General features: G+C 60.1%; 1 protein-coding gene across 1 annotated transcript in view; it reads right to left on the bottom strand.

The window, feature by feature from the left end:
• The window catches only part of LOC138824434 (glutamate receptor ionotropic, kainate 4-like), a 301452-nt gene extending 281019 nt beyond the window's left edge, over window positions 1-20433 (bottom strand). Inside the window, exon 1 of the mRNA XM_070018282.1 lies at window positions 20319-20433. The gene's annotated coding sequence lies outside the window, so the exon portion shown is untranslated. The remainder of the gene's footprint in view (window positions 1-20318) is intronic.
• Window positions 20434-22406: the final 1973 nt, after the last annotated feature.

Genomic DNA, 22406 nt, shown 5'->3' with positions numbered 1-22406 from the left:
TCCTGGGAGTCCACGAGAGTGGGCGTGAGACTCGGAGAGCTAGGCCCATTCCCCACACAGATGCTTCCTGTGAGACTCCCAAGAGCCCGAGGCCTAGACTCGGGGAGCAACCCACGAGGAACACACGGACCCACGTGGCCAGCCGATCGGAAAGCAAAAAATCCACCCTCCCTACATGTAGTCCGCTGGGGTGAGTGGGGGTGGGGTCTGCTTTTCGGGGGGACGGGGACTAGCTTGTCTGGCTCGTGTTTTGGAGGGCGGGTGTGCACCAGCTGTGATTGAAGCACGGCGGGAGAGGGGAGAAGACAGGATGGTGGTAGGTGGTTAGATGGGGGGGAGGTGTTCTGAGGACCACTGAGGAGTTGAACATGGAGAGGCATGGCGGATGAAGGCACGCACGGATGCCACCACCTGTACAGACAGAGACCGGGGGCAGCGAGGGCTGGCCCCTTCCCAGGTTACCCCATCTTCTCTGGGGTTTAACCTTCACCTGCACCTGCTCTTCCCAACCCGACTTCAATGCAAGCTCTGTGTGCTGGCATGGAAACCGAAGCTGGCCTGAAAACGCATTTCAGTGAGAACTGCTCGCCAGTGGCCGAGAGTGAGCTTATAAATAAACAGTCGGAAAGATGACCTGGACGGAGCGGGAAGGGGCCGAATAAACAACCCTGATGCGGGCGCATCAAATCCAAGGCAAAGCAGCTCTTGCTGCCCTCAAGACAAATGGCTCAGCATGGCTGCCGGTCCCCGCAGACAAGGCATCTATAACCATGACAGCGGGCGCAGCCCCAAGGCCTCTCACAGTGACAGGTGAGAGGAACCTGTCCGTGTCCTGTGTGCCACTCACTGCTTTCCTGACAAGTGGGAAGGGCCTTGGGGCCACGAGCAGGCCGCTGCCTCTCCTCCTCGCTCATCTTCAGGTATCCGATCAGAATGGGTAGCTGGGAGAGCATCTGGAGAGAAGAGGAGACCAACGGTGGGTGTCCGGCAGCAGCCTCCGCCCCAGACCAGTCTGGGAGAAGATGGGGAAAGGTGAGCGGCCTGGCAGGACCACCAGGGCAGGCCACCTCCTGAGCCTCCCCACGCCGATCAGCCTGGGAGTGAAAGGGCAGCCGAGGCCTGCTGTGTGGGCATGAGCTGCTCTTCCTTTCGGCTGGGCCTGGGCCTGGCGGGAGCTACCGCTTCACCGGCCAATCAGGAGCCTTCTCACACCTAATGCATAAACAAGAAGCTGCTGGCTGGGCTCGGCCCTCCGAATCCCAGCTGGCCCAAAGCCAGGTCTCCTGGGAGTGGAGGGATGAGACCGATGGGCAGACAGCACGGCACGGCCACCTCCGCACCGTGACCCAGGCCCCCATGGCCCGCGGGCCAGCAGGACAGAGGCTGTGGGCAGGACTACTGACAGCCTCCTCGGGTCTCGTGCACTGGTTTTTATGGGCTATCTCCTGGGAAGGTTAGATTGAAATATGGCAGAGTCACCGCCACGCCTCCATGGCTGCCCTTACCACAGCCTAGAGTCAAGCAAACACATTAGGAAGGAAGACCATAGGGCTCATCCATCCACTGCGCCCGCCTCAGGGAGGCTGGGAGGGAAGAGGCCAGAGCTGCCCCTTCTCCTGTGTGAGGAGTGGGCGGAGAAGGTGGGAGAAGAGCAAAACCCAGAGAGAGGCAGGATCCCGGACAGAGGCACCGCTGGCCTCCGCAGCGGCCCAGGACGCATGCAGAGTCACGGGCTGTCCATGCTGCAAAGAAGGGTCCGTCACTGCCACCCGCTCCTCAGGACCCCGGAACCCAGTCGGTAACAGCCCAACATATTTCTGCCGGTCCCATTTGGCCATGATGCGAACCTTCCTAAACTTCGTGGATAGCCATCTACCTTTCATTCACACAACCTCCAGCCACTTCTCTGCCTCTACTCCTGACCATAGTGCCTCACGCAATTCCGCCCCTTCCCTCTTCCCTAATTCACTCTGGGTGTGTGTATAGCGTGTGGTGGACCAATACTGAGGCTTGAACTCAGGGCCAGGGTGCTGTCCCAGACCTTTTTCCAGCTCAAGGCTGGTGCTCTACCACCTGGGCCACAGCTCCACTTCTGACTCTTTGGCAGTTTGTTGGAGATAAAGCCTCACAGACTCTTCTGCCAGTCGCTAGTGGCCTCACACAGACACTACATTGGCACCCAACACCTGCCTTTTCCTAGTGTCCTTCCCCTGTGGAAGGTGGTCTCCCTATGTGGGTCCCTCCAGGAGACCCCAGCCAGCAGCCCTGCCCATGCTGGCAGGCCTGGGCAGCTGCGTGCGTGATCTCCTCCCACACTCAGCAGATTTATCCCACTAATGAGCTGCTTCTTAAAGCCCCAACAAAGCCCTTTCCATCCAGCAGGTTCAGCCACACAGTCTTATAGAAAATAAATCCAGCACATTAAATCCAGATTTTAACACATTAGGAGACCCGTGGGGAGGGGGCCTGAATTTACCAAATACCAGGCGGTGGCGGTTGCTGGCTTTTAATTAAAAGATAATAACGATGAGCTCCTGTAATTTCTGGTCTCTCCCTAAGAAAGGCTGGCTGGTTTCCCATGTCAGATGCTACCATGGAAAAAAAAAATTCAAGTTGTTTCTGTCACAACCAAGGCCAGTTCTGAGTGGCTGTAGATAAGAGGCGGCTTGCTCCTCCACCACCCTGCAACACCACTTTCTTACTCAGCTGATGGCCACCGTCAAAGTGTTGGTGAGAATTCATGCCTAGCCTGCATCTGGTCCCTTCTAGATGCTGACCAAGACCTGAATGTGTGTGTGTGTGTGTGTGTGTGTGTGTGTGTGTGTGTGTGTGTGTGTGTGTGTGTGTGTGTGTGTGTGTGTGTGTGTGTGTGTGTGTGTGTGTTGAACTTAGGGGCTTGGACCTTTTAATGCTCAAGGCTAGCACTCTACCAGTTGTGTCACAGCTCTTCTTCCAGCTTTCTTGGTAGTTAACTGGAGAGAAGAATCTCACAGACTTTCCTGCCCAGGCTAGCTTCAAATCGTGATCCTCAGAGCTCAGCTTCCTGAGGAGTTAGGATGACCGCATGAGCCACCAGTGCCTGGCAGTAGTGTTATTTTTAATGCCTTAAGGAATCTACAAAGGATTCCACAATGGCTTTACCAATTTACATTCCCACTAACAGTTTCTCCAGGTCCTGGACAATGCTTGTTATCCATCTTCTTTATTACAGCCATATTAAGTACAGTGAAGGGGTCTCCTTGTGGTTTGGTTTGTGTTTCCTGAAGATTAATGATGGTAAACACTATATATGCTCCTATATTCATATTCCTTGGAGAAATCTTCATTCCAGGTTTATGGAAATTAGATTTAATCAGATTGTGGGGGGGGGTTGCCATGAAATTATACGAGATCGTCATATATTCTGGACAGCAAGCCTTCACTAGCACTTGGCTTTGGAACATTTTCTCCCACTCCACAGGTCCTTTTTGCTTTGTGGATCACTTCTTCCCTGTGCAGAGGCTGTTTAGTGTGATGGAATGTACTTCTTTCAGCATGCTTCTAGTTTCATATCCAAAAAAGTCGCTGGCAAGACCAATGTCCTCTGTGTTTTCTTCTGTAGTTGTACTGCCTTCGGTTTACATTTTCAACTGACGTTTGAGTGTGGGATGAAACACGGGTCTCCCTGCCTTCTGTCACGTGTCTTGCTTTTGGTGTTGCTTTGTTTTGTCTTTGCTTTTGTGATGCTGACGCTTGAAGTTGGGTCTCTGTGCATGCACTTGTCTAGCCTGCACAATTACAAACCTCAGCAATTACGTTTTCCAGTCTATGAACATAGTATACCTTTCCACTCTTCTGTTGTTCAGGATCAAAGAACATTGCTGTGGATAACTCGCCGCGGTGGCCCTCTCGGTGGAAACTGTTCATTCAGAGCAAACTGAAGACTCACTCAGAAATGAAGAGCCCAGTCCTGCCACAAGAAGACCTGGGACTTGTGGGAAAAACAGATGCCAGAATGGTTGGAACACACCATGTTTACATAAGCGCTCCATGAAATCTGCCCAAGGTCCCAGGCTGGCCCAGAGGAGGACAAAGACTTGCGCTGGGTCTCGGAGGATGAGATGCACAGGTGGGCAGGAGGCAAAGGGTTCAGAAAGGTGGACCCAAAAAACCATGCTCAAGAAGATGCAGCAAATCTTATAGCTGACGCCTGGCTACATGGCATGGGAGGGAAGAGCAGGCTGGAAAGAGGGCTGGAAGGTTCTGGAGGGCCTCATACACAGACGTATCATGCACAGGTGATTTTGGAGGTCACAGTCCTCCTTGAAATGATGACAAATATTCACAATTTTGCATGCAGTGCATGAAGCTTACCATCTACCCATGATGCTCTATCGATGACCTCACAGGTGTGAAACACGCCTGGCTTTCCCTCTCCCTTTGCCAGACAGATCAGACGGATGGTCCAGACCCTGAGCTCAGGGGCTTTTCTTCTCAATCCCTAGATGCATCCCTCACTTTCCCAAGTCCAAGCTGCCCTGCCCTTCCTTGGTGAGCCCACGTGGTGATCTCTCCTCAGAGACATGGAAGGGTCTCTTGCAGACTTGAAGGCTGCCATGAGAGAATAATACCTCTCTTATTTTGATGCACCAGGGTTTGAACCCGGGGCCTCATGTTTGCTAGGCAAGCGCTCTACCATTTGAGCCACATGTCCCAGCACTGTTACCTTTTTCCTCATTTTTCAAATACGATTTAGAGGTTTTGTCCAGGGTGGGCCACGTACCTCAATCCTCCCAATCTCTAGCTCCTTAGTAGCTGGGATTATAGACATGAGCCACAATGCCTGGCCTATATGTGCTCAGTTCCCCCGGGAAAGCCCAACCTAGCAAACACTCTGTTCTGATCGCACCCATCCCACACTCAGCCCACTGTCGCCCAGTCGCTTCTGTACCCGTGACCATGTCCTAGCTCTAGCACTCCTGGAACGCAATTATTTTACATCTGCTTCTGCTGAGTAACCTTGGCCTGTGAGAGCCAGGCCAGACAGGGCTGCCAGCTGAGGTCCCCTCCCTGCAGGAGCCCCGGTGCACCATCCAGGTCACGTGCCAAGTGCAGAAATCCACCACCCGGCCCCAGCGGAGGCGTTTTGCTTATGTGTTTGGTGACCCTGTGTGTCTGGGAGTCGCTGACATGGCTTTAAATATTTAACCACTTTAACTACATTGGTAATGATAATAACTTTGCTGATGGCAGCTCGAATTAAGCTCCAGATCAAATACGATGTGTTGAACCTAAAATACTTCTAATTAACTCCCTGGCCGGCTTCCCTGAAGCAGATGGTCATGAGGGGCAGCTGCATGTGCTACAAAGAGCACTGGACTGGGAGTCCATTTGCAAAGAGGAGCCAAGGAGGAGGACAGCACGCAGGGTGTGGTTCCGGGTGACCCAGCCCCTCCTTTTCGACCCACCAGTAAGTATGCGCAGCATGGCCTTGACCATTTGGAAACGCTTGGAGCTCAGCCTGGCCGGTCCTGTGGCTTTCCACACCTCATACTCAAAAGCACTTTGGACACAAGAGCCAAGCTGGGTGACAGGCCCCGCCCTGTCCCGGGAAGCCACCTATCCTAGCACGGAGCTGCACTGTCTCCCCTAGTGTTCCATCTTCTGGCCCCTGAGAGCCCGGCCGGCCGCCCGCGCCTCTCCTGCTCCAGCTGGCTTCAGTCTCAGGCATCTCTGCGGCAGGTGGCCGATGCCCTGTGCCTTCCCCAAACGAACTCCCCAAGGCAGAGGGCCCGGTGAGCGCAGCCTGCTCTGAGCCTCCTCTCCCACTCCTCCTCCGGAAGAGCCCCCGCCCACCCCTGCCACACACCAGCGGGCACAACTCTCCTCTCAGAGTCTGGAGGCTCTCGGCACTGTCCGTGCTCTGTGGGTTGTGGCACTGCAGGTGTGAGCGTCTTCAGATGAAGGACAGCCAGCTTGTATTGCAGTGACTAGCCAATGGAGCTGCCTGACCCTCTCCTCCCGTCTTCCTCCCTCTCTGGGGACAGACAGGTAGATAAGCAGAAGGACCGCCAGCTTCCAGGCCTCTGACAAGCACACCGTGAGCACCCACCCGGCCCAACTCTGCATGAGGGGCGGAGGGGCTGCAGGCATCGCCCAGGCGGCCCGAGGCCTCAGGAAGCCAGCAGTAATGGCTGATGCAGCACACACGGTTTCATTACTGATGTGGAAACACATTCTAACTCGAGAAGGAAGAGAAGGGAAATCTGACAGGGATGTTAAGCCTCAAGGAGACGGGGTGGTTGGGTGTGCTGTGTGGCTAGCTGTGGACGGGGGGGGGGGGGGGGGGGAGTCAGACATGCCCGGGGGAGAGGTCACCGGGAGACAGCTGCACCTTCCAGACAGGGTCTCATTCCCTGCATCCCCTCTGTCCCCACACAGCTCTGGACCTTGATCCTCCTGTTTCTGCTTCCTGTTTCTGTACTAGGGCGACAGGCACATGCCACCCTGCCCAGTGTTTTCTGCTGAGAGGAAGTCTCTCAACTTTTCTTTTTTCTTTTGGCCTTGCCTGACCTGGAGCCTCGCTCCTCCCCATCCCGGGCACTTGAATAAAGAGGCTACAGAGGTGAGGCGCTGCGCCGACCCTCGCTATGCAACGGATCCTTTCCTTGTTGTTTACTGTGAATGCAGAGCTTCTAGATTTTGCTCGCGGTTAATTCCACTTTGCGGGTTTAGGCCCACAGTTCTGCCTACTGATCGCTCTCCATATGACAATGCCACACACGGGTTGGCTCCTCCCTGCCAGTCCAGCACGAAGCCACCGACAACTCCGTCCACGGGATGGGCGCAGAGACCCGCAGGGACCCTGGGAACGAGCCGACAGACGGATGTGGCAGCCCTGACGCTCCCCGCTGCTCGGGCTCCGTGCTCTTTGGATCCAGCCTGCCTGCATCCCAGGCCAGTAACAACTTCCACCTCCCCTTTTGTTTCATTTACTTGTTTTGTGTGTGCCAGTCCTGGGTCAGTACTGAACTCAGGGTCTGGGCATTATCCCTCACCTTTTCACTAAAGGCTGGCACTCTTCTGCTTGAGCCACAGCTCCACTTCTGGCTTTTTGGTGGTTAACTATAGGTAAGAGTCTCATGGGCTTTCCTACCCAGGCTGGCTTTGAACGGCGATCCTGAGTAACTAGGACTCCCCACCACGCCCTGCTTCATCTTCCCTTTTAGTGCCATCCAGCTGAGCTTAAGACTCAGTAAAATTAAGATGGGCACATTTCAGATAGACAGTCTACGCCTTTGAAAAGCCGAGAAGCTGAGTCTGACCTCAGCCTCTCCTCACGCTTGCTGCTTTCCAATACCTCTCTCTGCCACGTGCAAGCATCTGCCTGCCTGCACTGCTTCTCCATGTCGGACGCCGTACTTCCAGCCCAGCCCCCGTCCCACGGCGGCTCGAGGATGGCCTCACACTGGCCTTGTGCACTGGGTCTGGGTTGATGGGCTTTGGCTGGTGAGGGCTAAATGCAGCTGTGCGGCAGGGGGAGGCAGAAGTCTGCTCGGACACACCCAGGCCTCTGGGACAGCCTCGCCGTCCTGTCCTCCGGCCCCTGCTCATTATGCAGGAACAAGGCGGGAATCTGTGTGGCAATGCAAACTGGAGCAAATGAATGAAAAATTCAGCATGCACCAGGTTCTGCTATAATCATAATAGTTAATGTTTTATATCGCTGGCCACGCTCAGGTAGTAAGTGCTTCATATATTTTAACTCGTTTCATCTTACTAGAGTCCTGTGGGGAGGGGCGATCACTCTGCCCGATGACAGCAAGCAAGCACATGCTGTAAGGGGTGCAGTTGCTGGCCCCAGTGCTGCAGCTCACCTCTGTAATCCCAGCTCCACAGCAGGCAGAGATAGGAAAAAAAAATCTCACTTCGAGGCCCAGACAGAAAGTTACCAAGACCTACAACTTAACAAGTATGGTGCGCTCCCCTGTAATCTCAGTTATGAAAGACGCAGAGGGAGGAGGAGGACCTGGTCCAAGGTCATTCCTGAGTATATATGTGAGACCCAAAACAGGCTGTGGTGTGGCTCAAGTAGTAGAGCGCCTATTTAGCAAGCACAAGGCCAAGTTCAAACGCCAGGGTCACCAAAAGAGAAAGTGGTGAAGCCAGCGCTGGAAAGCAGGGCTCAGGCCCTCAACCACTGGTGCCTCTTCTGAGACACTGCCTGTACACATAGCAGATGGCCCCAGCGCTCCCTTCTCCAGCCCAGTGCTGCTCACCATCCCCCAGCGTCTCCCACCATCCTCCAGCGCCTCTCACTGTTCTCCAGCACCTCTCACCATCCTCCAGCATCTCTCACCATCCTCCAGCATCTCTCACTATTCTCCAGCACCTCTCACCATCCTCCAGCACCTCTCACCATCCTCCAGCATCTCTCACCATCCCCCAGCGTCTCTCACCATGCTCCAGCATCTCTCACCATCCCCCAGCATCTCTCACCATCCCCCAGCGTCTCCCACCATCCTCCAGCACCTCTCACCATCCTCCAGTGCCTCTCACCATCCTCCAGCATCTCTCACTATGCTCCAGCATCTCCCACCATCCCCCAGCGTCTCTCACCATCCTCCAGCATCTCTCACCATCCTCCAGCACCTCTCACCATCCTCCAGCACCTCTCACTATGCTCCAGGGTCTCCCACCATCCCCCAGCATCTCTCACCATCCTCCAGCATCTCTCACCATCCTCCAGCATCTCTCACTATGCTCCAGCATCTCTCACCATCCCCCAGCATCTCTCACCATGCTCCAGCATCTCTCATCATGCTCCAGCGTCTCTCACCATCCTCCAGCATCTCTCACCATCCCCCAGCGCCTCTCACCATCCTCCAGCATCTCTCACCATCCCCCAGCGCCTCTCACCATCCTCCAGCATCTCTCACCATCCTCCAGCATCTCTCACCATCCTCCAGAGCCTCTCACCATCCTCCAGCACTGCTCACAATTCTGCAGTGCCTCTCACAACTCTCCAGCACTGAGCTCTATTCTCCAGCACCACTGACTATTCTCCAGCACCGCTCACTATTCTCCAGCACTGCTCACTGTTCTCTAGCACCTCTCATGATTCTCCAGCACCGCTCACTGTTCTCCAGCGCCTCTCATGATTCTCCAGTGCCTCTCATGATTCTCCAGTGCCTCTCACTATTCTCCAGCGCCGCTCACTGTTCTCCAGCGCCTCTCATGATTCTCCAGCACCTCTCATGATTCTCCAGCGCCTCTCATGATTCTTCAGCACCACTCACGACTCTCCAGCACCACTCATTATTCTCCTATACATGCCATTGTCTCCTCTTGTCCACCTAGAAAACTCCTATTCACCCTCCAAAGCCTGCATGAGTGTCCCCTTTCTGTAACGTGTGTCTGACTCCTGTGTCAGGCAGAGGATCTGCAGCTCCTCTCTGGCCCAGCTCTAGGCCGCCCGTCCTCACTGTGTCGTAGCCAGCTGTGTCACTAGCCAAGGATTGGGGAGTAGAAACTGACACAGCAGGCAGCTGGCCTGAAAGCGAGGACCAGGACTGTGGAGGGTGATCCCTGACGGCCACTCACTGAGCAGCGCGGCGCGGCGCTGTGTTCAGGCATGGGTCTCAACACGGGCGAGTGGGCGCCAGGCAGCGGCTCATGGCACAGGCAGGGGCTCTGGGGAGAAGGGGAGGGAGGCTAGAGAGGCTGGGTCGGCCCTTGGATCAGAGCGGAGCTCTGGGTACTGCCAGGCAGCAGACCGGAATCAGGTAGCGGAGTCTGAGGAGTGCGTGAGGGCTGCACTTGGTGGGTGGGGGGGGCAAGCCCCACAGGCAGGGTGAGATGACCCGGGTCACACCACAGAAGGACTTGGAGCAGAACCTGAGGCTGGCTGAGTGTGGGACACCCGCCATTACTACACCCTGCGGCCTCCCACGCCGGCCTCCACCCTTCCACCCCCCACCCCAGGTTCTCTCTTCCTCCCCGGCCCGTGGCAGCTGTGTCCTGTCCCGCGTGTCACACACTTGAGGAAAACCGGCTTGAGGAAGGGACTCCACTTGGGGCCTGGGCCGCAGCCAATAACAGACACAGATTGAGAAGGGAGACAGGGGAGGGGAGGGGAGGGGAAGGAGGAGGGGGAGGGGACTGGAGAGCAGGGGAGGTGTGGGGAAGGGAGCAGGTTCCAAGGAAGGACGGGTACATCACAGCAACCAATGGCCATCCAATTAAGAGTCCCGATCTTACTCATTTACACAGAACTCCCGCACAGTCGGCCCTCCACCTCAGGGCCTCTGGGTTAACACGGCAGGGCAGGGCCTGTGGCTCATGCCTGTAATCCAGCTACGTGCTGTCCAGCGTGCCTTGCCCCCTCCCAGCCCTGGGTCCTCTCATTCTCAGCCCCGAGCGGTACGGTCCCACCGCCCCGGAACGCAGCCCCCATCCCAGGGGCTGGGGTTTACTGGGCTCGGGGGGAGACTGAGGCTTGGCAGCACACAGACCGGGACCGCTCTGTCCTCAGCCCACCACGCCACCCTGACCAATGGGCTATGCAGAGCCCTGACCAATGGGCTACGCGGAGCCCTGACCAATGGGCTATGCGGAGCCCCTGTCACTGTGCACCAAGCACGGGCCTGCCAAGGTCAGCAGACCCCACTTGGGCCCTCTGAGCTGCCAGGAGAAGGGGGTTCTGGGAAGAGTGTAGAGATGGAGCAGAAGAAAAATGGGGGCAGCGGCAGTGAAACAGAAGAAAAGAGGAATGGAATGGCAAGCAGGTGAGCAGCGTGTGCAGAGGTCCGGGGCAGTCAGAAAAGGTGAAGGAGCCAGATCAGCGCCGCAGAGGGGTGCCGCGCGATGGAAGGGCCCCCAGAGTGGGTCATCGTACCCGGTGCCCACGGCCAGCCTCCAGCCAAATGCAGAACAATCCTCAGAGCAGAGCTTGCTGCGCACTCACTCCACTCCCAGGGCGTCTAGGGAAGGCCAGGGTGCGGCAGCTGAAGCGTCTTGGGGGGGAGGGGGCAGGGAGAGGCGAGGACAGAGGAGCCTCCACACCGCCGGTGGTATCTAAGCGGGAACACAGTGCCACCCCTGCCCCAGACCGGCCATCGGCCAGAGCTATTGTGTGCAAGTCCAAAGCACCCGACTGTGGCCCGGCCAGCCCCGGGAGCTACAAGCTCAGTCCCCTACTGAGCGCCTGGGATGACAGACGCAAGGGACCAGTGAGCGCGGTGCCAAGGAAGGGGCCAGGCCCACCCTACGTGCCGGCATCCTGCAGACCGCGCGCAGCTGAGATGCTGGGAGACGCCCTGAGCCTCAGTTTCTCTGCTTGTAAAGTGTGGGCAGGCTGTCACGGGATTGGACAAGAAAAACACTTGTGAACACTGTCTACAATGCTGAACAATATCTGCTCCCATTTTGTGTGTGTGGTGTATGTGCGTGCGTGTGTGTGTGTGTGTATGTGCGTGCGTGCGTGCGTGTGTGTGTGCGTGTGTGCGCGTGCGCTTGAACTCAGGACCTAGGCACTGTCCCTGAGTTTTTTTTTTGCTCCAGGCTAGCTAGCATTCTACCACTTGAGCCACCGCTCCATTGCAGGCTTTTCTGGTGCTTCATTGGAGATAAGAGCCTCACCAACCTTCTTGCCAGGCTGGCTTTGAACCGCTCGCCTCAGCTCCCGGCCTGAGGAACTGGATTACAGGCGGTGAGCCACCAGCTCCCGGCTCAGCTTCTGTGTGTATCATGTCAGTTCGGGTCCTGGACATTTTCTCACCTGACCGCACGCTGGCCGTGTGCCCTGGCTTCACCTGCATTACCACATTCAGGTTTCAAGAACATTCAAACTGAGGCACAGAGCCGGGCAGCAAGTGCCGGCGGTGCCCACCTCCACGAGGCCCTCGTGCCAGCTCTTCGTGCACAGATGAGGTGTACCCGCTGCTCCAGGGGCTCCTCCAGGCTCCCTCCAGGGTATCTATGGCCCTGACACTACATATATACTGTACATGACTGTGTACTAGTTCTGGAACATTCTATGAATAAAACCATACCCGACATTCCGAAAGCACCGTATGACCTCGGCACACAGGTCAGCCCATCCGCTCTTCCTGTGTTTCGGTGTCAGCTGACCCGTCCGAGGCTGCAGGGGGCCTCACCCATACTCCCGCAGGCGGGCCTCCTCCAGGAAGCCTCCCCGCACTGCCAGAGGACGGCCATCGGCTCACCCCAGCCCGGCCTAGACTCCGAGACTTGGCGCCAGCTGACACCCGTGCATGGATCTGACAGGTGGGAGTGATGGGCAGTGGAGGGTTTGTCTTGTGCCCCTGCAGCTCCCGCCATGCCCTGCCTGGCGTGAATGGGGCTGGCCAGAAGTTGGGGAGAGGCGCGGTGGGTACGGGCCATGGCACGAGGCCCTGGGCAGCGGGCAGGGGCTTCCCGGTGGGAAGAGCGCCTGGTGATTGCGGGCCGCACCCTGCCCGGCTGTGACTCGTGTAACCTCCCTGGATTTCCCTTTTCCTGACCACAGAACGGACGAACAGACGGCCCTGCTGCAGAAAGGCCACCCTCCCGTGGGTACAAGCGTAGGGAACCTGTGCCCAGGCCTGGCACATTGTGAGCCTCAAGGCCAGGGACTCCGTGCATTCACGGTGGTCCAGCGGCCGGGCCGGGCCAGTCTGGGAGGTGGGGATCGCAGGGGCGGAGCAGGATACCACGCAAGGACGCAGGGCTTGCGGTCTTCCCTACCCCATCCCAGTCCCTGAGCCCCCAAACCCCACAGCCGCCTGAGAGAGAAACTGGCCCCTACTCCCAGCTCCTTGCCCGCCTTGCTGCAGACCTATTCTGTCACGATCTCATGAACCGATCTAAGCGGCAGAAGGCCAAGGGCAGCTATGACCCTAACTGTCCCAACGGTGCTGTGGTAGCACCTGCCCATGGCACTGCTGGAAGTCCAGGCCCTCGTGAGATCCAGCCCCACCCACAATCCCCAGCGAGCAGCCCCCAGCCGCTGAGCAGGAGGAGCTAGGGGCAGCCCTGCCTCAAAGCTCCAGCCAGAGGAACCCTCCCTCAGAGGGGCTCAGCACCCTGGGGCAACGCCTCCTTCCTGCCCCCACCCTCTCCTTCCTGGGTCCTTCAGTGGGGGAAAGACCATCACACACACACACACACACACACACACACACACACACACACACACACACACACACACACACACACACACACACACACACACACACACACACACACACACACAGGAATCAGAAGCCTGGGTGCCGATTGCAGCTCTGCTTCCAGCGAGCTATGCCACCCATGCTGATCTGCCCTCTGCTCTGACTCTCGCTGTCCACCCGTGAAGCCAGCATGGGAACAGTACCATCACAAGAGTCCATTCAGACAAAGAAAACATGCTCTGTACACACTGTGGAACGTTAGACCCTTTGCAGGAAAATGGGGCGGGGGGGGGAGCGATACCGAGAGGGACGAGCCAAGATCGGAGAAACAAGGTATCATGATTCTGCTCACCTGTGGAAGCTAGGCCTAAAAGGCATCCATCCTCACAGACATAAACAAATACATACTATGCACATCTGCATACTTTATTATATATAAATGGACAAGGACAGAACATGAGCCTACCTAGGAAAACGGGGGAGGAGAGAGAGAACAAGAAGGACAGAGGGTGAATCGGTTTGAGATCCACTGAAAACAGCAAAAAGAAGCCGGGCACCGGTGGCTCACACCTGTCATCCTAGCTACTCAGGAGGCTGAGATCTGAGGATCCTGGTTCAAAGCCAGCAAGGAAAGTCTGTGAGACTCTTATCTCCAATTAAGCACCAGAAAACCAGAAGTGGCGTTGTGGCTCAAGTGGTAGAGCACTCGCCTTGAGCTGAAGAGCTGAGGGACTGAGCCCAGGCCCAGAGTTCAAGACCTCCAAGACTGACAAAAAAAAAAAAAAAAAAATAGCAAAAAGAACTTCAGTGAAAGCTGTTGCTCAATAGAGGGCTGAGGGAGGGGAAGCGAAGCAGGCTCCGTTGGGGGTAAGAGTTGGGCTAACGAGGGTGAGCACAGAAATAGGACGGCAATAGACTATAGACATGAATGAAAATAGAATAGCATTGAACCCACTGAAGGAGGGAAGAGAGCGCCTGAGGGGCCGGACACCATGTAAACATGGGTGGAAATGGCACTGTGAAATCCCCACTTGCACAGCTAATGTCTGCTAATTTTTTTTAAGTGCAAAAGGACCATCAACCGAGAATTCCAAATCCAGGAAAGCAAAGATTAGAACTCAAGATACCTGAGGACTCGGCCTCACACCCTCGCTGAGTTGGTTTTTTTTTTCCCGCTCAGGTCTAGTGTTCTGCCACTTGAACCGCACCTCCACTTCCAGCTTTTTGCTGGTTAGCTGAATTTGTCTTCCCAGGGCTGGCTTTGAACCTCCATCCTCAGGTCTCAGCCTCCTGAGCACTAAGACTCTTCCAACACCTGCGGGATTACTGTGCCACTGCTGAGCCGCTGTGGCTCCTGGTTTGGGGACCCCCAGCATCTGTGCTGGAGATGCCCCCTTATGGCCCCCCCCACTGGCCCCTTGGTCCCACCCAGCCTCCAGGAGCAAGGGAAGTACCTGCACAGTCCCCGACGGGCCAGAGCGAAGGCAGGAGCTGCCAGGCCCTGGTGCGGGGAGAGGGGGCAGCGTCCTGAGCGCAGGTCTCGGCCAGCGGCACCTCCACGGCCTCATCATCTGACACTTTCCCTTTTTATTAAGTGTGCCCCGCCGCCCGCCCCTCCCTTATACATCTTAACCTCCTCCGGACTATTGATTTCTCATTCTATTAAATCCTCCTCCTTAACTCTGGCCCTTAAACTCCAATTCTAAACATGTATTTACTGCTCACCACCCTGCCCCGCCTGCACTAAGCGGTCTCTTTCCCTGGGATCGCCTCCTCCCTGCTCCCTCCTGGGCGGGGTGGGGGTCCCGGGGTGCTCCTGGGAATGTCATGGACTTGGCAATGAGTAGAGAGGAAAGGTTGGTGCGTACCTCTCCCCAAAACGCCCACCATGCTCTGGGCACAGCCAGCTGCCCTTTCAGCCTCTCAGCCACCCAAGTACCACACAGCAGCCTGGGCGGCCACGGCCATGGCAGCCACGGCCACAGCAGCCACGGCCATGGCAGCCACGGCCACAGCAGCCACGGCCATGGCAGCCACGGCCACAGCCACTCCCTCCCCTGCTCCCACCTAAACATCAGAGCAGGCCCGACTCATCGGGGAGGCGTTACCCTGACTCACAGGGGAGGAGGTGGGCTCCCCATGGCCGTCCCTGGACTTGCCCACAGCCTCTCTGTGAACAGCAGCCCAGCCTCAGACACAGGACGGAGCGCAGAAGCGAGTCCCCCGTGCCTGCCGGGAAGGCCTGCCCCGGGGGGACTATGGGTCACACAAGCCAGAACCACACTGTTAGCAACAAAAGAGAGCTGGTGACAGAATCAGGAAGTGCTGTCTGACCCCAGATCCCCGGACACTGAGCCCAGAAGCCTGGGCCCCCCCACGCACCTGTGCATCTATCATGGAAGCAAACATTCGCGAAATGTGAACTGAAACCTCTTAAGTACAATAAATATTTACATATACCTGCCCAGGGCAAGCGCTGGGGAGACTTCAGTAAACAAAGCCCGTGTGGCAGGGACTGGCTGGGGCTCCATTCTGCAGCCTGCCTGATGTCCCTCTGTCTGACAGACATGGAAAGAGGCCCTGGGGGTGCCCGGTGAGGGCTGATAGGAGGGTGGGAGGTGGGACCCAGGCCTCAGACATGCCCAGGGGCGGCCCCCTTGGCTCCCGTGCCTGAACTCTGCCCCACGGCTCAGCTGCTGTCCACCAGCCCTTGGGGCCACACCGCCTGGTCCCCGCATGCCCCAGGTGCCCCCCTCCTGCGGAAAGCACTTCCCCCCCTGGCTTCCTTAGCTCTGAAAGGCACATTAGCATTCTCTCCCTGGGCTCCCAGGCTCGAAGTCTCAACATTACCCCAACACTCCCTGCTCCCTCATCTGCTGGTCCAATCTGTCCGCACGTTCTGCTGTTCCCTAGAAATGTCATTCAGGCTCCCCCATTTGCCGTCACCCCCGCCTTGCCCTCAACCTCTCTTTCTGCGTAACACCCCCGAGCCTGCTGCAGCCACTACAGCCTTTTCTCTGTGGCGTTCAAGGTCTTCTTGGATCCCCTCAGTTCGGCCCGTGCCGTCCGGCCTGGTCTCCCTGGAGCCCGGAGGTGGGCAGGACTGGGCAGGACCTTCTCCACCTGCCCTCCCACTCAGCTCACCCCCCACCCCAGAGCCTTCTCTAGGTAAGGCCCTCCCTCCCCACCACCCAGCCCGGCGCCTGAGTCCACCAAGCTGTACGCCGAGAAACAAGGGTGCCATGTCCCACCTGTGAGGTCTCTGTCCTCAAGCCCTCCGCCTGGCACGGGAAGGCAGGGCGTCCGCTCTGCCCGTAAAGGTTTAGGTGCCACCCAGCCAAGGACCACCCGATGAAGTGATTTATAAAGCACCTCCCTCCCAGGTATGAGGGAGATGCTGGTCTGTCTGTGAGGTGGACAGCAGGAACACAAGCAGGGTCCATGAGTGGATAGATGTGGGCAGGTCGTGGACGTGGATGGTGGACGGGGTCTGGGACGTGGATGGGTGTGGGCCAGGGGTGTGGGTGGGGCCTGGATGTAAAGGGGAGAGGGTGCTGGGACATGGACAGCTCTGGGACATGGACTGGGCCCAGGATATAGACGGTGTCCATGACGTGGGCAGGGCCTGAGGTGTGGACAGGGCCTGGATGTAGAGGGGGTAGGGGGGGGAAAGGGGAGGGGGCCCAGGACATGGACAGGTCTGGGATGTGGATGGGATGCATGATGTGGGCAGGGCCTGGGCCTGGGGCATGGACAGAGTCCGGTATGTGGAGGGGGCCTGGAATGTAGATGGGAGGCTGGACATGTACGGGTCTGGGGCATGGACAGGGTCCGGGATACGGATGGGGCCTGGGATGTAGGTGGGGGGGAAGAGGGGACATGTACCGGTCTGGGGCATGGACAGGGTCTGGGACGTGGACAGGGCCCATGATGTAGATGGGGGGCCTGGGACATGGATGGGTCTGGGATGTGGATGGGGTCCATGATGTGGACAGGGCCTGGGCCTGGGGCATGGACAAGGTCTGGGATACGGATGGGGCCTGGGATGTAGATGGGAGGGTGGACATGTATGGGTCTGGGGCATGGACAGGGGCTGGGATGTGTACAGGGCCTGGGGCATGGACAGGGCCTGCGATGTAGATGGGGGGGGGCGGGGCCCAGGACATGGACGGGTCTGGGATGTGGATGGGGTCCGTGACATGGACAGGGCCTGGGCCTGGGGCATGGACAGGGTCCGGGATATGGATGGGGCCTGGGATGTAGATGGGAGGGTGGACATGTACGGGTCTGGGGCATGGACAGGGGCTGGGATGTGTACAGGGCCTGGGGCATGGACAGGGTCCGGGATATGGATGGGGCCTGGGATGTAGATAGGAGGTTGGACATGTACGGGTCTAGGGCATGGACAGGGTCTGGGATGTGGATGGAGTCCGTGACATGGACGGGGCCTGGGCCTGGGGAATGGACAGGGTCTGGGACGTGGACAGGGCCGGTGTGTAGATGGGGGGCCCGGGACATAGACGGGTCTGGGATGTGAAGCCCCCGGGACCCCATCCTCGTCTGCAAAGCTGGAGATGCCCTGGCTAACACACAGGGCAGCCAGGAGACAGTGGACAAGCCAAGTGAGCAGTCAGCGTCCAAGTGATCCCACTCCTCCCAATGACCCAGCGTGGCATTTGCAAAACATAAGCCTACCGCATGTAACAAAACGTTATGATCAGGTAACAGCCCGTGCTGACATCTGCATTGCTCTGTCAGGAGCTGGAGGCCATGACAGACCCCAGATGTAAGCTTTGCTGGGGGCTTTGTCAGCTAGGTGGGGAAGGGAACAGAGAGGCACCTGACCACACTGGGAAGTGGCCACGCCCACATCGAATGGGCGTGGCCACCTGAGAAAGTGACCAATCACTCTCCTGTCCTCTCAATTCCAGGCTGCCAATCCTGGGAAACAGGTGAGCCCTGCCCCACTGTACAGGCCAGGGGAGAGAGGCTCTGAGAGGAGGGTCATGGCGTGCCCAAGGTCACACAGGGGCCCAGCAAGGCAGGCAGGAAGCCTGGGAGCTGTGGCTGGCCGAACCTGAAGGCTGGGCAATGGGAGGCTGGGCAGAAAGAAGAGAGGACGATCACGTGGCCAAGACCCCACGGCGCCTGTGTTGAGGGGTGAGCAGGTCACACCAGGGCCACAGCTGAGCGTGGGGTTAAGCTGGGGCCACACACAGAGGACCCCCCTCCTCTTGGGGAGGGACGGGGAAGGCGTCTGACCTGTACCCCCCTCCCCTGTCCCAGGCTCCTGGGACAGGGCCAACCATGAGGGGTGGCCCTCCATTGGAGGGTTCTCTCCATTGGAAACCACAGAGGTCACCTCCACACAGGACACTGGAGAGAGGATGGACAGAAGCAAGGCTCTACAACCCCCCCTACCCCAGCCGGGGCCTCTTCCCTGCACGGGGAGAGGGCTCGCTTCTCCCCAAACCTGCATCTCTACCCTAAGGACGCCCAGGCAGCCAGACCAGCAAGAACCCCGGGAGGGGGCAGGGGGAGCCCCAAGATCTCCCCTCCCCAACCTCTCCTCCACTAGCACCTGCACTCTACCCGCCCTGCCTCTGTCTCCCCTGGGTGGCAAGCTGGAGAGGCAGGCAGGGGGCTGGCAGGTGAGGCCCAACCACAAGAGGAGAAGGAAACAGGGAAAGGGAAAGGAACCCAGACCCACGGGCATGTCAGCTTCACTCTGCGAAGGCTGGGGAACAAGTCTAACCAGTGAGGCAAATAATAAACCTGAGCAATGGCTTGAACAGAGGTGGGGTTCCAGGGGTGTCTGCGCAGGTGGGACAGAGGTGGGGACTGGAAGGGGGGTTCTAGAGGGCATCCTCCCTGGGAGAAACGGGGAGGGGGGTTCCGATGCATCCTGGGGCAGGACAGGGCTGTGGATGAGCCCATGGCCTCCCCAGCTCCTCGCTCCCGCCACGGGCAGGGTGGACGCTCTGTCTCAAGTCCCTCCCCAGGGCAGGCAGCCCCACCCCTGCAGATGCCCCTGCTCCCCAGGTGGCCTGGCCCCTAGGTGACCCAGGAGGGCAAGTGGAGGGGGTCTCTATCCACAGAGGTCTCAGCCCTCTTGGGCTGCGCTTCACAAGGCGCACACCGCCTGGACCAGGCCAGCCAGCCAGCCCTGCCCTGGTCCCTCCAGACAGCCCAGGCCCGCGGGAGACATGCCCGGGGGACATGACTGGAGACATGCCCAGGGGAACACCCCTGGGGACATGGGGGGGACATGACTGGAGACATGCCCTGGGGACATGCCAAGGGGGGCATGCCCAGGGGACATACAAGGGAACATGCCTAGGGGGCCAAGGCCGGGGGCCATGCCCGGGGACCGCTGGGGGCCGGCAGGGAGGTGGCCGCGCGTGGCCCCTCCACCAGACAGCGGCGCCGGGAGGAAGATGGCAGCACCAAGAGCAGGTGCCAAGAGCCACCGGCCCACGGTCCGGGCGGGGACCGGCTGGGCCGCAGTGCCCGGGCCCTGCCAGGCGGCCTGGCCCCGGCCCCAGCCCCGGCCGGCCCCTCCCGGCCGGCTGCACCCCGCCCCGCCCCGGCCTGGGGAGCCCGGCCAGGCACAGGTGCTCCGGGCCCTGCACCCCCGGTTCGAGACCCGGGCCGGGCCGCCGCCTCCCTGGAGAGCGGCCCCTCCCGCCCGCGCGGCCTCGGAGTTTCTCCTCACTCCCGGCGGGGGGAGGGGGGAGCGGGGGCCGCGGCCGGGGCGGCCGGGGAAGTCGAGGCAGGGCCGGCCGGGGGCGGGGGTGCCCTGCGGGGGGCGAGGCGGGGCGCGGTGCCGGACCCGCGTCTCCGCAGGGGCCGGGCTGGAGTTGGCCGGGAGGGAGGCCGGGGTGCGGGGGGGGGAGGCTGAGGTTTGGGGGAGAGGCCGGGGTGCGGGGGGGGGGGGAGGCGGCGGAAGTGCGGGCAGCGCGGCGGGGCTGGGCGGCGATCCGGGGGCGCGGGCGCCGGAGTGCGGGACCCGGAGGAGGCGGGAGCGGGGGCCGGGCGGTGCGGGCCGCGGCCCCGAGGGAGCGGGCGGCGAAGACGTCAGAAGTCGGGGTGCGGCGCGGCGGGGCCCGCGGACGGCGCGGTGCGGGGCCGGGCGGGCCGGGGTCTGGCGGCGGGCGCTGCCCTTACCTGGCGGCTCCGCGCGGGGGCCGGGCCGGGCCGGGCCCGGGCGCAGCTCCGCGGCTCCGGCTGTTTTTCCTTGGGTTTTTTCTTCTTCCGCAGCGGCCGCGGCGGCTCCGGCGGCTCCGCTCCGCCGAGGGCAGAGTCTGCGTCCGGCCGCGAGCGAGCGGGGCGCGGGGCGCGGGGCGCGCGGCGGGGCGCGGGGCGCCGCCCGGCGGGCAGCGGGGGAACTGCAGCGGCCCCGCGCGCCGGGCCGCGGGGCGGGGGTCGGGCGCCCCTCGGGGGGCTGCGGGAACCCGGACGCCCGCCCGCCCGCCGGGGCCTCGCCCGCGCCCGGAGCCCTGGGGACGGACCGCGGGGCGGCGGCGGCGGGGCGGCCGAGAAGCCGGGGCTGAACTTGCGATCCGGACGCGGGGTCGGAGGGCGCCGCGCGGGCCGCGGCGAGGGGCGCGCGTTCCGGGCGGGTGCGGCGGTGCCCGCCGTCGCCCACCTTCCTTCGCCCACCGAGACCCGGGCGCAGCCCGCGCCTCCACCGCCCCGCGCGGCGGGCGGGCGGCCCCGGAAGGTGCGCGCGGGGCCGGCTGCGGCGGGCGGGCGGCGCCCCCTGGCGGCGGCTGGGCGCAGCGCGGGGACCGCGCGCCGGGCGCTGGGCCTCGGTGGGGGGACGCCGGCGCCGAGCTCCCGCCCCCCTTCCCCACCCACGGGGGTCTGCGTCCGGGTCATCGGTGGCCCCGCACGACCGTGGCGCGCCTGCTTCCTCTGTGGCCGAGATCCGACCCACGGGCCCTCAGCCTTCCTCCCCTGGGCGCCAGGGGCACGGGTTCGATTCCGGACCAGCCCACTTCGCCCTGCGGGCCCGCCCGATCGTGTGTGGATTCCCCAGATGGGGGAGGTCGGGAGGGGCCAGGCCCCCCTCCTCTAGGACCCCCCACCCCCATCACCCGCGCCTCCAGCCGCCCCTGGCCTGCAGGGGAGGTGCGGGGAGCCAGGGCCCCGGGCCGCAGCCAGAGCTCGTCCTCCTGGGTTGGTTTGTAGCTGCTCTCCTCCGCCCGTTGGCTCAGGTGCACAGATCCACCGAGAACACTACTCCATCCCAGCCTCCCCGTGCGCTGTGACCGAGGCCGGGAGCGAGGCACCGCCCGACATGGCCGTCCTTAGCCCCTGCAGCCCTTGAAGGCCGCCCGGGCTGCCCCGTGCCTCCACCAGCCCCAGGCACCGTGCGGAGGGCCTGAGCCCGGCGCCCGGCCCACGCCCGCTCTCCCGCCCCCTCTCCCATCACTGCGCCCGCACGGCGGGGGGGGGGGGGGGTCGCTCTCCCTTCCCGGGCCTGCCCCGTGCAGCTCTTTCGTGTTTCATGCCGGCTCTAGGACTGTGAACGAGCTCCGGATCTCAGATGGACCTGCCAGCTCTTTGCCGAAGGTTCCGTGGAAGGTGCGCCACGGGTGGAGAGAGAGAGAGGATTGGTGGGATCCGTCATTCTGACAAACCAGATTTGCCGCTGTCCTTGGTCGTGGGAGTCAGATGGGATGACTTGCCGCGTAGCTCCTCTCCAAGCCTGAGCCTGTATTGATCCAGGCAAGAGTCAGGGTTCACACTTGGGGGACCCCAGGCTGAAGCAGGAGTCTGATGACTGTGCGTCCAGGGCCTGGCTGGCCAGGCATTTGTTTGACTGGTTAGCAGATTTTTTTTTTTTTTTGTCTATCCTGGGGCTTGAACTCAGGGCCTGGTGCTGCCACTTCCGGCTTTTTTTTCTGCTTATGTGGTGTTGAGGACTCGAACCCAGGGCCTCATGCATGCAAGGCAAGCGCTCTACCACTGAGCCACCTTCCCAGCCCAGGTAAGCAGATCTTAAAGCAGCATTTCACTAGCTGCCAGCTGTGTCCCCCCATGCCTGCTCTTCCTCTGCTTCAGTTACCCCAGGTAGGAGCTGTTACTACCTATGTGTTAGAGATCTAAACTGCTCCGGAAGGAAGTAGCCCCACTGGGGTGAAACTCAAAGTTTCTGCTCCTGGAAGGAAGTCAATGTCTGCAGGAAGCTGGTCAGAAATCACTGCCAGGTGTAGTGGCTCATGCCTGTAATCCTGGCTACGCAGGAGG

The sequence above is a fragment of the Dipodomys merriami genome, unplaced genomic scaffold, assembly GCF_024711535.1.
Source record: "Dipodomys merriami isolate MVZ:Mamm:240054 unplaced genomic scaffold, mDipMer1.0.p SCAF_129, whole genome shotgun sequence".
NCBI classification, from domain to species: domain Eukaryota; kingdom Metazoa; phylum Chordata; class Mammalia; order Rodentia; family Heteromyidae; genus Dipodomys; species Dipodomys merriami.
Note: the sequence above shows the minus strand (reverse complement) of the source record. Positions and strands in the feature narration are given on the sequence as shown.